The sequence below is a fragment of the Electrophorus electricus genome, chromosome 13 (genome assembly GCF_041902795.1).
Source record: "Electrophorus electricus isolate QZ-2024a chromosome 13, ASM4190279v1, whole genome shotgun sequence".
In the NCBI taxonomy this organism is placed as follows: domain Eukaryota; kingdom Metazoa; phylum Chordata; class Actinopteri; order Gymnotiformes; family Gymnotidae; genus Electrophorus; species Electrophorus electricus.
Genome location: NC_137509.1, coordinates 19763611 through 19778260, shown reverse-complemented (window position 1 = coordinate 19778260; position 14650 = coordinate 19763611). Strand labels below are relative to the sequence as shown.

General features: G+C 36.5%; 1 non-coding gene and 13 pseudogenes across 1 annotated transcript; all 14 read right to left on the bottom strand.

The window, feature by feature from the left end:
• Window positions 1-59: 59 nt before the first annotated feature.
• LOC145646438 (5S ribosomal RNA) lies at window positions 60-178 on the bottom strand (annotated as a pseudogene).
• A 1105-nt stretch (window positions 179-1283) lies between these two features.
• LOC145646436 (5S ribosomal RNA) lies at window positions 1284-1402 on the bottom strand (annotated as a pseudogene).
• Window positions 1403-2069: 667 nt separating this feature from the next.
• Window positions 2070-2188, bottom strand: LOC145646435 (5S ribosomal RNA; annotated as a pseudogene).
• Window positions 2189-3293: 1105 nt separating this feature from the next.
• On the bottom strand, window positions 3294-3412 carry LOC145646434 (5S ribosomal RNA; annotated as a pseudogene).
• A 1544-nt stretch (window positions 3413-4956) lies between these two features.
• On the bottom strand, window positions 4957-5075 carry LOC145646433 (5S ribosomal RNA; annotated as a pseudogene).
• A 666-nt stretch (window positions 5076-5741) lies between these two features.
• On the bottom strand, window positions 5742-5860 carry LOC145646432 (5S ribosomal RNA; annotated as a pseudogene).
• Window positions 5861-6526: 666 nt separating this feature from the next.
• On the bottom strand, window positions 6527-6645 carry LOC145646431 (5S ribosomal RNA; annotated as a pseudogene).
• A 574-nt stretch (window positions 6646-7219) lies between these two features.
• LOC145646430 (5S ribosomal RNA) lies at window positions 7220-7338 on the bottom strand (annotated as a pseudogene).
• Window positions 7339-8004: 666 nt separating this feature from the next.
• Window positions 8005-8123, bottom strand: LOC145646429 (5S ribosomal RNA; annotated as a pseudogene).
• A 574-nt stretch (window positions 8124-8697) lies between these two features.
• On the bottom strand, window positions 8698-8816 carry LOC145646428 (5S ribosomal RNA; annotated as a pseudogene).
• Window positions 8817-9921: 1105 nt separating this feature from the next.
• On the bottom strand, window positions 9922-10040 carry LOC145648837 (5S ribosomal RNA; annotated as a pseudogene).
• A 1542-nt stretch (window positions 10041-11582) lies between these two features.
• Window positions 11583-11701, bottom strand: LOC145647970 (5S ribosomal RNA; annotated as a pseudogene).
• A 1106-nt stretch (window positions 11702-12807) lies between these two features.
• Window positions 12808-12926, bottom strand: LOC145648992 (5S ribosomal RNA; annotated as a pseudogene).
• Window positions 12927-13716: 790 nt separating this feature from the next.
• On the bottom strand, window positions 13717-13835 carry LOC145648452 (5S ribosomal RNA). Its single transcript, XR_014116463.1, has one exon. It is a non-coding gene; the product is annotated as a 5S ribosomal RNA (ribosomal RNA).
• Window positions 13836-14650: the final 815 nt, after the last annotated feature.

Sequence of the window (14650 nt, the reverse complement as noted above, 5' to 3'; positions counted from 1 at the left end):
TCACTGCACTTCACATTTGAGCATGTCAGCTTGAAAGTAAATTAAAGTGATGCAAGAAAAGCTTACAGCACCTGGTATTCCTAGGTAGGGTCCCACCTCAGTACTATTCAGGCCCAAACTTGCTTAGCTTCCAAGGTCAGATGAGATTGGGCGTTCTCAAGCTGGTGTGGCCGTAAGCCTTAAACACTTACTCAAATTGCCTAATCATAGCAATTATGATCAAAGACCAATCTGACAATTTTTTTTATTAATCCCTGCACTTGACATTCTAGAATGTTATCTTGAATGTAATTAAATGATGCAATAAAAGCTTACAATACGGAGCTGGTATACGGAGGCACTAATTATTCACTGCACTTCAAATTTGAACATGATAGCTTGAACATAAATTAAAGGGATGCAAACAATCTTACAGCACCTGCTATTCCCTGGTACTAAAATATTTCTATTTAATCTGTACACTTCACATACAAGCTTGTCAGTTGCAGATTAAAGTAAAGTGATGCAACAAAAACTTACAGCATCTGCTATTCCCAGGTGCTAACAGATAGTTTTTTTAATTAATCACTGCATTTCACATCCTAGCATGTCATCTTGACAGTAAATTAAAGTGATGCAAGAGAAGCTTACAGCATCTCGTAGTCCAATGTGCTAACATATAGTTTTGTGATGAATCACTGCACTTCACATTCAGGCATGTGAGTTGGAGAGTAAATGAAAGTGATGCAAAAAAAACTTACAGCATCTGCTATTCCCAGGTGCTAACAGATAGTTTGAGTTAATTATTCACTGCACTTCAAATTTGAACATGATAGCTTGAACATAAATTAAAGGGATGCAATACAATCTTACAGCACCTGCTATTCCCTGGTACTAAAATATTTCTATTTAATCTGTACACTTCACATACAAGCTTGTCAGTTGCAGATTAAAGTAAAGTGATGCAACAAAAACTTACAGCATTTGCTATTCCCAGGTGCTAACAGATAGTTTTTTTAATTAATCACTGCACTTCACATCCTAGCATGTCATCTTGAAAGTAAATTAAAGTGATGCAAGAGAAGCTTACAGCATCTCGTAGTCCAAGGTGCTAACAGATAGATTTTTGAGGAATCACTGCACTTCACATTCAGGCATGTGAGTTGGAGAGTAAATGAAAGTGATGCAAAAAAAACTTACAGCATCTGCTATTCCCAGGTGCTAACAGATAGTTTTTTTTATTAATCACTGCACTTCACATTTGAGCATGTCAGCTTGAAAGTAAATTAAAGTGATGCAAGAAAAGCTTACAGCACCTGGTATTCCTAGGTAGGGTCCCACCTCAGTACTATTCAGGCCCAAACTTGCTTAGCTTCCAAGGTCAGATGAGATTGGGCGTTCTCAAGCTGGTGTGGCCGTAAGCCTTAAACACTTACTCAAATTGCCTAATCATAGCAAATATGATCAAAGACCAATCTGACAATTTTTTTTATTAATCCCTGCACTTGACATTCTAGAATGTTATCTTGAATGTAATTAAATGATGCAATAAAAGCTTACAATACGGAGCTGGTATACTGAGGCACTAATTATTCACTGCACTTCAAATTTGAACATGATAGATTGAACATAAATTAAAGGGATGCAAACAATCTTACAGCACCTGCTATTCCCTGGTACTAAAATATTTCTATTTAATCTGTACACTTCACATACAAGCTTGTCAGTTGCAGATTAAAGTAAAGTGATGCAACAAAAACTTACAGCATTTGCTATTCCCAGGTGCTAACAGATAGTTTTTTTAATTAATCACTGCACTTCACATCCTAGCATGTCATCTTGAAAGTAAATTAAAGTGATGCAAGAGAAGCTTACAGCATCTCGTAGTCCAAGGTGCTAACAGATAGATTTTTGAGGAATCACTGCACTTCACATTCAGGCATGTGAGTTGGAGAGTAAATGAAAGTGATGCAAAAAAAACTTACAGCATCTGCTATTCCCAGGTGCTAACAGATAGTTTTTTTAAATTAATCACTGCACTTCACATTTGAGCATGTCAGCTTGAAAGTAAATTAAAGTGATGCAAGAAAAGCTTACAGCACCTGGTATTCCTAGGTAGGGTCCCACCTCAGTACTATTCAGGCCCAAACTTGCTTAGCTTCCAAGGTCAGATGAGATTGGGCGTTCTCAAGCTGGTGTGGCCGTAAGCCTTAAACACTTACTCAAATTGCCTAATCATAGCAATTATGATCAAAGACCAATCTGACAATTTTTTTTATTAATCCCTGCACTTGACATTCTAGAATGTTATCTTGAATGTAATTAAATGATGCAATAAAAGCTTACAATACGGAGCTGGTATACGGAGGCACTAATTATTCACTGCACTTCAAATTTGAACATGATAGCTTGAACATAAATTAAAGGGATGCAAACAATCTTACAGCACCTGCTATTCCCTGGTACTAAAATATTTCTATTTAATCTGTACACTTCACATACAAGCTTGTCAGTTGCAGATTAAAGTAAAGTGATGCAACAAAAACTTACAGCATCTGCTATTCCCAGGTGCTAACAGATAGTTTTTTTAATTAATCACTGCATTTCACATCCTAGCATGTCATCTTGACAGTAAATTAAAGTGATGCAAGAGAAGCTTACAGCATCTCGTAGTCCAATGTGCTAACATATAGTTTTGTGATGAATCACTGCACTTCACATTCAGGCATGTGAGTTGGAGAGTAAATGAAAGTGATGCAAAAAAAACTTACAGCATCTGCTATTCCCAGGTGCTAACAGATAGTTTGAGTTAATTATTCACTGCACTTCAAATTTGAACATGATAGCTTGAACATAAATTAAAGGGATGCAATACAATCTTACAGCACCTGCTATTCCCTGGTACTAAAATATTTCTATTTAATCTGTACACTTCACATACAAGCTTGTCAGTTGCAGATTAAAGTAAAGTGATGCAACAAAAACTTACAGCATTTGCTATTCCCAGGTGCTAACAGATAGTTTTTTTAATTAATCACTGCACTTCACATCCTAGCATGTCATCTTGAAAGTAAATTAAAGTGATGCAAGAGAAGCTTACAGCATCTCGTAGTCCAAGGTGCTAACAGATAGATTTTTGAGGAATCACTGCACTTCACATTCAGGCATGTGAGTTGGAGAGTAAATGAAAGTGATGCAAAAAAAACTTACAGCATCTGCTATTCCCAGGTGCTAACAGATAGTTTTTTTTATTAATCACTGCACTTCACATTTGAGCATGTCAGCTTGAAAGTAAATTAAAGTGATGCAAGAAAAGCTTACAGCACCTGGTATTCCTAGGTAGGGTCCCACCTCAGTACTATTCAGGCCCAAACTTGCTTAGCTTCCAAGGTCAGATGAGATTGGGCGTTCTCAAGCTGGTGTGGCCGTAAGCCTTAAACACTTACTCAAATTGCCTAATCATAGCAAATATGATCAAAGACCAATCTGACAATTTTTTTTATTAATCCCTGCACTTGACATTCTAGAATGTTATCTTGAATGTAATTAAATGATGCAATAAAAGCTTACAATACGGAGCTGGTATACGGAGGCACTAATTATTCACTGCACTTCAAATTTGAACATGATAGCTTGAACATAAATTAAAGGGATGCAAACAATCTTACAGCACCTGCTATTCCCTGGTACTAAAATATTTCTATTTAATCTGTACACTTCACATACAAGCTTGTCAGTTGCAGATTAAAGTAAAGTGATGCAACAAAAACTTACAGCATCTGCTATTCCCAGGTGCTAACAGATAGTTTTTTTAATTAATCACTGCATTTCACATCCTAGCATGTCATCTTGACAGTAAATTAAAGTGATGCAAGAGAAGCTTACAGCATCTCGTAGTCCAATGTGCTAACATATAGTTTTTTGATGAATCACTGCACTTCACATTCAGGCATGTGAGTTGGAGAGTAAATGAAAGTGATGCAAAAAAAACTTACAGCATCTGCTATTCCCAGGTGCTAACAGATAGTTTGAGTTAATTATTCATTGCACTTCAAATTTGAACATGATAGCTTGAACATAAATTAAAGGGATGCAATACAATCTTACAGCACCTGCTATTCCCTGGTACTAAAATATTTCTATTTAATCTGTACACTTCACATACAAGCTTGTCAGTTGCAGATTAAAGTAAAGTGATGCAACAAAAACTTACAGCATCTGCTATTCCCAGGTGCTAACAGATAGTTTTTTTAATTAATCACTGCATTTCACATCCTAGCATGTCATCTTGACAGTAAATTAAAGTGATGCAAGAGAAGCTTACAGCATCTCTTAGTCCAATGTGCTAACATATAGTTTTTTGATGAATCACTGCACTTCACATTCAGGCATGTGAGTTGGAGAGTAAATGAAAGTGATGCAAAAAAAACTTACAGCATCTGCTATTCCCAGGTGCTAACAGATAGTTTGAGTTAATTATTCACTGCACTTCAAATTTGAACATGATAGCTTGAACATAAATTAAAGGGATGCAATACAATCTTACAGCACCTGCTATTCCCTGGTACTAAAATATTTCTATTTAATCTGTACACTTCACATACAAGCTTGTCAGTTGCAGATTAAAGTAAAGTGATGCAACAAAAACTTACAGCATTTGCTATTCCCAGGTGCTAACAGATAGTTTTTTTAATTAATCACTGCACTTCACATCCTAGCATGTCATCTTGAAAGTAAATTAAAGTGATGCAAGAGAATCTTACAGCATCTCGTAGTCCAAGGTGCTAACAGATAGATTTTTGAGGAATCACTGCACTTCACATTCAGGCATGTGAGTTGGAGAGTAAATGAAAGTGATGCAAAAAAAACTTACAGCATCTGCTATTCCCAGGTGCTAACAGATAGTTTTTTTTATTAATCACTGCACTTCACATTTGAGCATGTCAGCTTGAAAGTAAATTAAAGTGATGCAAGAAAAGCTTACAGCACCTGGTATTCCTAGGTAGGGTCCCACCTCAGTACTATTCAGGCCCAAACTTGCTTAGCTTCCAAGGTCAGATGAGATTGGGCGTTCTCAAGCTGGTGTGGCCGTAAGCCTTAAACACTTACTCAAATTGCCTAATCATAGCAAATATGATCAAAGACCAATCTGACAATTTTTTTTATTAATCCCTGCACTTGACATTCTAGAATGTTATCTTGAATGTAATTAAATGATGCAATAAAAGCTTACAATACGGAGCTGGTATACGGAGGCACTAATTATTCACTGCACTTCAAATTTGAACATGATAGATTGAACATAAATTAAAGGGATGCAAACAATCTTACAGCACCTGCTATTCCCTGGTACTAAAATATTTCTATTTAATCTGTACACTTCACATACAAGCTTGTCAGTTGCAGATTAAAGTAAAGTGATGCAACAAAAACTTACAGCATTTGCTATTCCCAGGTGCTAACAGATAGTTTTTTTAATTAATCACTGCACTTCACATCCTAGCATGTCATCTTGAAAGTAAATTAAAGTGATGCAAGAGAAGCTTACAGCATCTCGTAGTCCAAGGTGCTAACAGATAGATTTTTGAGGAATCACTGCACTTCACATTCAGGCATGTGAGTTGGAGAGTAAATGAAAGTGATGCAAAAAAAACTTACAGCATCTGCTATTCCCAGGTGCTAACAGATAGTTTTTTTTATTAATCACTGCACTTCACATTTGAGCATGTCAGCTTGAAAGTAAATTAAAGTGATGCAAGAAAAGCTTACAGCACCTGGTATTCCTAGGTAGGGTCCCACCTCAGTACTATTCAGGCCCAAACTTGCTTAGCTTCCAAGGTCAGATGAGATTGGGCGTTCTCAAGCTGGTGTGGCCGTAAGCCTTAAACACTTACTCAAATTGCCTAATCATAGCAAATATGATCAAAGACCAATCTGACAATTTTTTTTATTAATCCCTGCACTTGACATTCTAGAATGTTATCTTGAATGTAATTAAATGATGCAATAAAAGCTTACAATACGGAGCTGGTATACTGAGGCACTAATTATTCACTGCACTTCAAATTTGAACATGATAGATTGAACATAAATTAAAGGGATGCAAACAATCTTACAGCACCTGCTATTCCCTGGTACTAAAATATTTCTATTTAATCTGTACACTTCACATACAAGCTTGTCAGTTGCAGATTAAAGTAAAGTGATGCAACAAAAACTTACAGCATTTGCTATTCCCAGGTGCTAACAGATAGTTTTTTTAATTAATCACTGCACTTCACATCCTAGCATGTCATCTTGAAAGTAAATTAAAGTGATGCAAGAGAAGCTTACAGCATCTCGTAGTCCAAGGTGCTAACAGATAGATTTTTGAGGAATCACTGCACTTCACATTCAGGCATGTGAGTTGGAGAGTAAATGAAAGTGATGCAAAAAAAACTTACAGCATCTGCTATTCCCAGGTGCTAACAGATAGTTTTTTTTATTAATCACTGCACTTCACATTTGAGCATGTCAGCTTGAAAGTAAATTAAAGTGATGCAAGAAAAGCTTACAGCACCTGGTATTCCTAGGTAGGGTCCCACCTCAGTACTATTCAGGCCCAAACTTGCTTAGCTTCCAAGGTCAGATGAGATTGGGCGTTCTCAAGCTGGTGTGGCCGTAAGCCTTAAACACTTACTCAAATTGCCTAATCATAGCAAATATGATCAAAGACCAATCTGACAATTTTTTTTATTAATCACTGCATTTCACATCCTAGCATGTCATCTTGACAGTAAATTAAAGTGATGCAAGAGAAGCTTACAGCATCTCGTAGTCCAATGTGCTAACATATAGTTTTTTGATGAATCACTGCACTTCACATTCAGGCATGTGAGTTGGAGAGTAAATGAAAGTGATGCAAAAAAAACTTACAGCATCTGCTATTCCCAGGTGCTAACAGATAGTTTTTTTAATTAATCACTGCACTTCACATCCTAGCATGTCATCTTGAAAGTAAATTAAAGTGATGCAAGAGAAGCTTACAGCATCTCGTAGTCCAAGGTGCTAACAGATAGATTTTTGAGGAATCACTGCACTTCACATTCAGGCATGTGAGTTGGAGAGTAAATGAAAGTGATGCAAAAAAAACTTACAGCATCTGCTATTCCCAGGTGCTAACAGATAGTTTTTTTTATTAATCACTGCACTTCACATTTGAGCATGTCAGCTTGAAAGTAAATTAAAGTGATGCAAGAAAAGCTTACAGCACCTGGTATTCCTAGGTAGGGTCCCACCTCAGTACTATTCAGGCCCAAACTTGCTTAGCTTCCAAGGTCAGATGAGATTGGGCGTTCTCAAGCTGGTGTGGCCGTAAGCCTTAAACACTTACTCAAATTGCCTAATCATAGCAAATATGATCAAAGACCAATCTGACAATTTTTTTTATTAATCCCTGCACTTGACATTCTAGAATGTTATCTTGAATGTAATTAAATGATGCAATAAAAGCTTACAATACGGAGCTGGTATACTGAGGCACTAATTATTCACTGCACTTCAAATTTGAACATGATAGATTGAACATAAATTAAAGGGATGCAAACAATCTTACAGCACCTGCTATTCCCTGGTACTAAAATATTTCTATTTAATCTGTACACTTCACATACAAGCTTGTCAGTTGCAGATTAAAGTAAAGTGATGCAACAAAAACTTACAGCATTTGCTATTCCCAGGTGCTAACAGATAGTTTTTTTAATTAATCACTGCACTTCACATCCTAGCATGTCATCTTGAAAGTAAATTAAAGTGATGCAAGAGAAGCTTACAGCATCTCGTAGTCCAAGGTGCTAACAGATAGATTTTTGAGGAATCACTGCACTTCACATTCAGGCATGTGAGTTGGAGAGTAAATGAAAGTGATGCAAAAAAAACTTACAGCATCTGCTATTCCCAGGTGCTAACAGATAGTTTTTTTTATTAATCACTGCACTTCACATTTGAGCATGTCAGCTTGAAAGTAAATTAAAGTGATGCAAGAAAAGCTTACAGCACCTGGTATTCCTAGGTAGGGTCCCACCTCAGTACTATTCAGGCCCAAACTTGCTTAGCTTCCAAGGTCAGATGAGATTGGGCGTTCTCAAGCTGGTGTGGCCGTAAGCCTTAAACACTTACTCAAATTGCCTAATCATAGCAAATATGATCAAAGACCAATCTGACAATTTTTTTTATTAATCACTGCATTTCACATCCTAGCATGTCATCTTGACAGTAAATTAAAGTGATGCAAGAGAAGCTTACAGCATCTCGTAGTCCAATGTGCTAACATATAGTTTTTTGATGAATCACTGCACTTCACATTCAGGCATGTGAGTTGGAGAGTAAATGAAAGTGATGCAAAAAAAACTTACAGCATCTGCTATTCCCAGGTGCTAACAGATAGTTTTTTTAATTAATCACTGCACTTCACATCCTAGCATGTCATCTTGAAAGTAAATTAAAGTGATGCAAGAGAAGCTTACAGCATCTCGTAGTCCAAGGTGCTAACAGATAGATTTTTGAGGAATCACTGCACTTCACATTCAGGCATGTGAGTTGGAGAGTAAATGAAAGTGATGCAAAAAAAACTTACAGCATCTGCTATTCCCAGGTGCTAACAGATAGTTTTTTTTATTAATCACTGCACTTCACATTTGAGCATGTCAGCTTGAAAGTAAATTAAAGTGATGCAAGAAAAGCTTACAGCACCTGGTATTCCTAGGTAGGGTCCCACCTCAGTACTATTCAGGCCCAAACTTGCTTAGCTTCCAAGGTCAGATGAGATTGGGCGTTCTCAAGCTGGTGTGGCCGTAAGCCTTAAACACTTACTCAAATTGCCTAATCATAGCAAATATGATCAAAGACCAATCTGACAATTTTTTTTATTAATCCCTGCACTTGACATTCTAGAATGTTATCTTGAATGTAATTAAATGATGCAATAAAAGCTTACAATACGGAGCTGGTATACGGAGGCACTAATTATTCACTGCACTTCAAATTTGAACATGATAGCTTGAACATAAATTAAAGGGATGCAAACAATCTTACAGCACCTGCTATTCCCTGGTACTAAAATATTTCTATTTAATCTGTACACTTCACATACAAGCTTGTCAGTTGCAGATTAAAGTAAAGTGATGCAACAAAAACTTACAGCATCTGCTATTCCCAGGTGCTAACAGATAGTTTTTTTAATTAATCACTGCATTTCACATCCTAGCATGTCATCTTGACAGTAAATTAAAGTGATGCAAGAGAAGCTTACAGCATCTCGTAGTCCAATGTGCTAACATATAGTTTTGTGATGAATCACTGCACTTCACATTCAGGCATGTGAGTTGGAGAGTAAATGAAAGTGATGCAAAAAAAACTTACAGCATCTGCTATTCCCAGGTGCTAACAGATAGTTTGAGTTAATTATTCACTGCACTTCAAATTTGAACATGATAGCTTGAACATAAATTAAAGGGATGCAATACAATCTTACAGCACCTGCTATTCCCTGGTACTAAAATATTTCTATTTAATCTGTACACTTCACATACAAGCTTGTCAGTTGCAGATTAAAGTAAAGTGATGCAACAAAAACTTACAGCATTTGCTATTCCCAGGTGCTAACAGATAGTTTTTTTAATTAATCACTGCACTTCACATCCTAGCATGTCATCTTGAAAGTAAATTAAAGTGATGCAAGAGAAGCTTACAGCATCTCGTAGTCCAAGGTGCTAACAGATAGATTTTTGAGGAATCACTGCACTTCACATTCAGGCATGTGAGTTGGAGAGTAAATGAAAGTGATGCAAAAAAAACTTACAGCATCTGCTATTCCCAGGTGCTAACAGATAGTTTTTTTTATTAATCACTGCACTTCACATTTGAGCATGTCAGCTTGAAAGTAAATTAAAGTGATGCAAGAAAAGCTTACAGCACCTGGTATTCCTAGGTAGGGTCCCACCTCAGTACTATTCAGGCCCAAACTTGCTTAGCTTCCAAGGTCAGATGAGATTGGGCGTTCTCAATCTGGTGTGGCCGTAAGCCTTAAACACTTACTCAAATTGCCTAATCATAGCAAATATGATCAAAGACCAATCTGACAATTTTTTTTATTAATCCCTGCACTTGACATTCTAGAATGTTATCTTGAATGTAATTAAATGATGCAATAAAAGCTTACAATACGGAGCTGGTATACGGAGGCACTAATTATTCACTGCACTTCAAATTTGAACATGATAGCTTGAACATAAATTAAAGGGATGCAAACAATCTTACAGCACCTGCTATTCCCTGGTACTAAAATATTTCTATTTAATCTGTACACTTCACATACAAGCTTGTCAGTTGCAGATTAAAGTAAAGTGATGCAACAAAAACTTACAGCATCTGCTATTCCCAGGTGCTAACAGATAGTTTTTTTAATTAATCACTGCATTTCACATCCTAGCATGTCATCTTGACAGTAAATTAAAGTGATGCAAGAGAAGCTTACAGCATCTCGTAGTCCAATGTGCTAACATATAGTTTTTTGATGAATCACTGCACTTCACATTCAGGCATGTGAGTTGGAGAGTAAATGAAAGTGATGCAAAAAAAACTTACAGCATCTGCTATTCCCAGGTGCTAACAGATAGTTTGAGTTAATTATTCATTGCACTTCAAATTTGAACATGATAGCTTGAACATAAATTAAAGGGATGCAATACATTCTTACAGCACCTGCTATTCCCTGGTACTAAAATATTTCTATTTAATCTGTACACTTCACATACAAGCTTGTCAGTTGCAGATTAAAGTAAAGTGATGCAACAAAAACTTACAGCATCTGCTATTCCCAGGTGCTAACAGATAGTTTTTTTAATTAATCACTGCATTTCACATCCTAGCATGTCATCTTGAGAGTAAATTAAAGTGATGCAAGAGAAGCTTACAGCATCTCGTAGTCCAATGTGCTAACATATAGTTTTTTGATGAATCACTGCACTTCACATTCAGGCATGTGAGTTGGAGAGTAAATGAAAGTGATGCAAAAAAAACTTACAGCATCTGCTATTCCCAGGTGCTAACAGATAGTTTGAGTTAATTATTCACTGCACTTCAAATTTGAACATGATAGCTTGAACATAAATTAAAGGGATGCAATACAATCTTACAGCACCTGCTATTCCCTGGTACTAAAATATTTCTATTTAATCTGTACACTTCACATACAAGCTTGTCAGTTGCAGATTAAAGTAAAGTGATGCAACAAAAACTTACAGCATTTGCTATTCCCAGGTGCTAACAGATAGTTTTTTTAATTAATCACTGCACTTCACATCCTAGCATGTCATCTTGAAAGTAAATTAAAGTGATGCAAGAGAAGCTTACAGCATCTCGTAGTCCAAGGTGCTAACAGATAGATTTTTGAGGAATCACTGCACTTCACATTCAGGCATGTGAGTTGGAGATTAAATGAGAGTGATGCAAAAAAAACTTACAGCATCTGCTATTCCCAGGTGCTAACAGATAGTTTTTTTATTAATCACTGCACTTCACATTTGAGCATGTCAGCTTGAAAGTAAATTAAGTGATGCAAGAAAAGCTTACAGCACCTGGTATTCCTAGGTAGGGTCCCACCTCAGTACTATTCAGGCCCAAACTTGCTTAGCTTCCAAGGTCAGATGAGATTGGGCGTTCTCAAGCTGGTGTCGCCGTAAGCCTTAAACACTTACTCAAATTGCCTAATCATAGCAAATATGATCAAAGACCAATCTGACAATTTTTTTTATTAATCCCTGCACTTGACATTCTAGAATGTTATCTTGAATGTAATTAAATGATGCAATAAAAGCTTACAATACGGAGCTGGTATACTGAGGCACTAATTATTCACTGCACTTCAAATTTGAACATGATAGATTGAACATAAATTAAAGGGATGCAAACAATCTTACAGCACCTGCTATTCCCTGGTACTAAAATATTTCTATTTAATCTGTACACTTCACATACAAGCTTGTCAGTTGCAGATTAAAGTAAAGTGATGCAACAAAAACTTACAGCATCTGCTATTCCCAGGTGCTAACAGATAGTTTTTTTAATTAATCACTGCATTTCACATCCTAGCATGTCATCTTGACAGTAAATTAAAGTGATGCAAGAGAAGCTTACAGCATCTCGTAGTCCAATGTGCTAACATATAGTTTTTTGATGAATCACTGCACTTCACATTCAGGCATGTGAGTTGGAGAGTAAATGAAAGTGATGCAAAAAAAACTTACAGCATCTGCTATTCCCAGGTGCTAACAGATAGTTTGAGTTAATTATTCATTGCACTTCAAATTTGAACATGATAGCTTGAACATAAATTAAAGGGATGCAATACAATCTTACAGCACCTGCTATTCCCTGGTACTAAAATATTTCTATTTAATCTGTACACTTCACATACAAGCTTGTCAGTTGCAGATTAAAGTAAAGTGATGCAACAAAAACTTACAGCATCTGCTATTCCCAGGTGCTAACAGATAGTTTTTTTAATTAATCACTGCATTTCACATCCTAGCATGTCATCTTGACAGTAAATTAAAGTGATGCAAGAGAAGCTTACAGCATCTCGTAGTCCAATTTGCTAACATATAGTTTTTTGATGAATCACTGCACTTCACATTCAGGCATGTGAGTTGGAGAGTAAATGAAAGTGATGCAAAAAAAACTTACAGCATCTGCTATTCCCAGGTGCTAACAGATAGTTTGAGTTAATTATTCACTGCACTTCACATTTGAGCATGTCAGCTTGAAAGTAAATTAAAATGATGCAAGAAAAGCTTACAGCACCTGGTATTCCTAGGTAGGGTCCCACCTCAGTACTATCCAGGCCCAAACTTGCTTAGCTTCCAAGGTCAGATGAGATTGGGCATGCTCAAACTGGTGTGGCCGTAAGCCTCAAACACTTACTCAAATTGCCTAATCATAGCAAATATGATCAAAGACCAATCTGACAATTTTTTTTATTAATCCCTGCACTTGACATTCTAGAATGTTATCTTGAATGTAAATTAAATGATGCAATAAAAGCTTACAACATCTGGTATACGGAGGCACTAACAGACAGTTTTTTGATGAATCACTGCACTTCACATTCAGGCATGTGAGTTGGAGAGTAAATGAAAGTGATGCAAAAAAAACGTACAACATCTGCTATTCCCAGGTGCTAACAGATAGTTTGAGTTAATTATTCACTGCACTTCAAATTTGAACATGATAGCTTGAACATAAATTAAAGGGATGCAATACAATCTTACAGCACCTGCGATTCCCTGCTACTAAAATATTTCTATTTAATCTGTACACTTCACATACAAGCTTGTCAGTTGCAGATTAAAGTAAAGTGATGCAACAAAAACTTACAGCATCTGCTATTCCCAGGTGCTAACAGATAGTTTTTTTAATTAATCACTGCATTTCACATCCTAGCATGTCATCTTGACAGTAAATTAAAGTGATTCAAGAAAAGCTTACAGCATCTCGTAGTCCAAGGTGCTAACAGATAGTTTTTGATGAATCACTGCACTTCACATTCAGGCATGTGAGTTGGAGAGTAAATGAAAGTGATGCAAAAAAAACTTACAGCATCTGCTATTCCCAGGTGCTAACAGATAGTTTTTTTTATTAATCACTGCACTTCACATTTGAGCATGTCAGCTTGAAAGTAAATTAAAGTGATGCAATAAAAGCTTACAGCACCTGGTATTCCTAGGTAGGGTCCCACCTCAGTACTATCCAGGCCCAAACTTGCTTAGCTTCCAAGGTCAGATGAGATTGGGCGTTCTCAAGCTGGTGTGGCCGTAAGCCTTAAACACTTACTCAAATTTCCTAATCATAGCAAATATGATCAAAGACCAATCTGACAATTTTTTTTATTAATCCCTGCACTTGACATTCTAGAATGTTATCTTGAATGTAAATTAAATGATGCAATAAAAGCTTACAACATCTGGTATACGGAGGCACTAACAGACAGTTTTTTGATGAATCACTGCACTTCACATTCAGGCATGTGAGTTGGAGAGTAAATGAAAGTGATGCAAAAAAAACGTACAGCATCTGCTATTCCCAGGTGCTAACAGATAGTTTGAGTTAATTATTCACTGCACTTCAAATTTGAACATGATAGCTTGAACATAAATTAAAGGGATGCAATACAATCTTACAGCACCTGCTATTCCCTGGTACTAAAATATTTCTATTTAATCTGTACACTTCACATACAAGCTTGTCAGTTGCAGATTAAAGTAAAGTGATGCAACAAAAACTTACAGCATCTGCTATTCCCAGGTGCTAACAGATAGTTTTTTTAATTAATCACTGCACTTCACATCCTAGCATGTCATCTTGAAAGTAAATTAAAGTGATGCAAGAGAAGGTTACAGCATCTCGTAGTCCAAGGTGCTAACAGATAGATTTTTGAGGAATCACTGCACTTCACATTCAGGCATGTGAGTTGGAGAGTAAATGAAAGTGATGCAAAAAAAACTTACAGCATCTGCTATTCCCAGGTGCTAACAGATAGTTTTTTTAATTAATCACTGCATTTCACATCCTAGCATGTCATCTTGACAGTAAATTAAAGTGATGCAAGAGAAGCTTACAGCATCTCGTAGTCCAA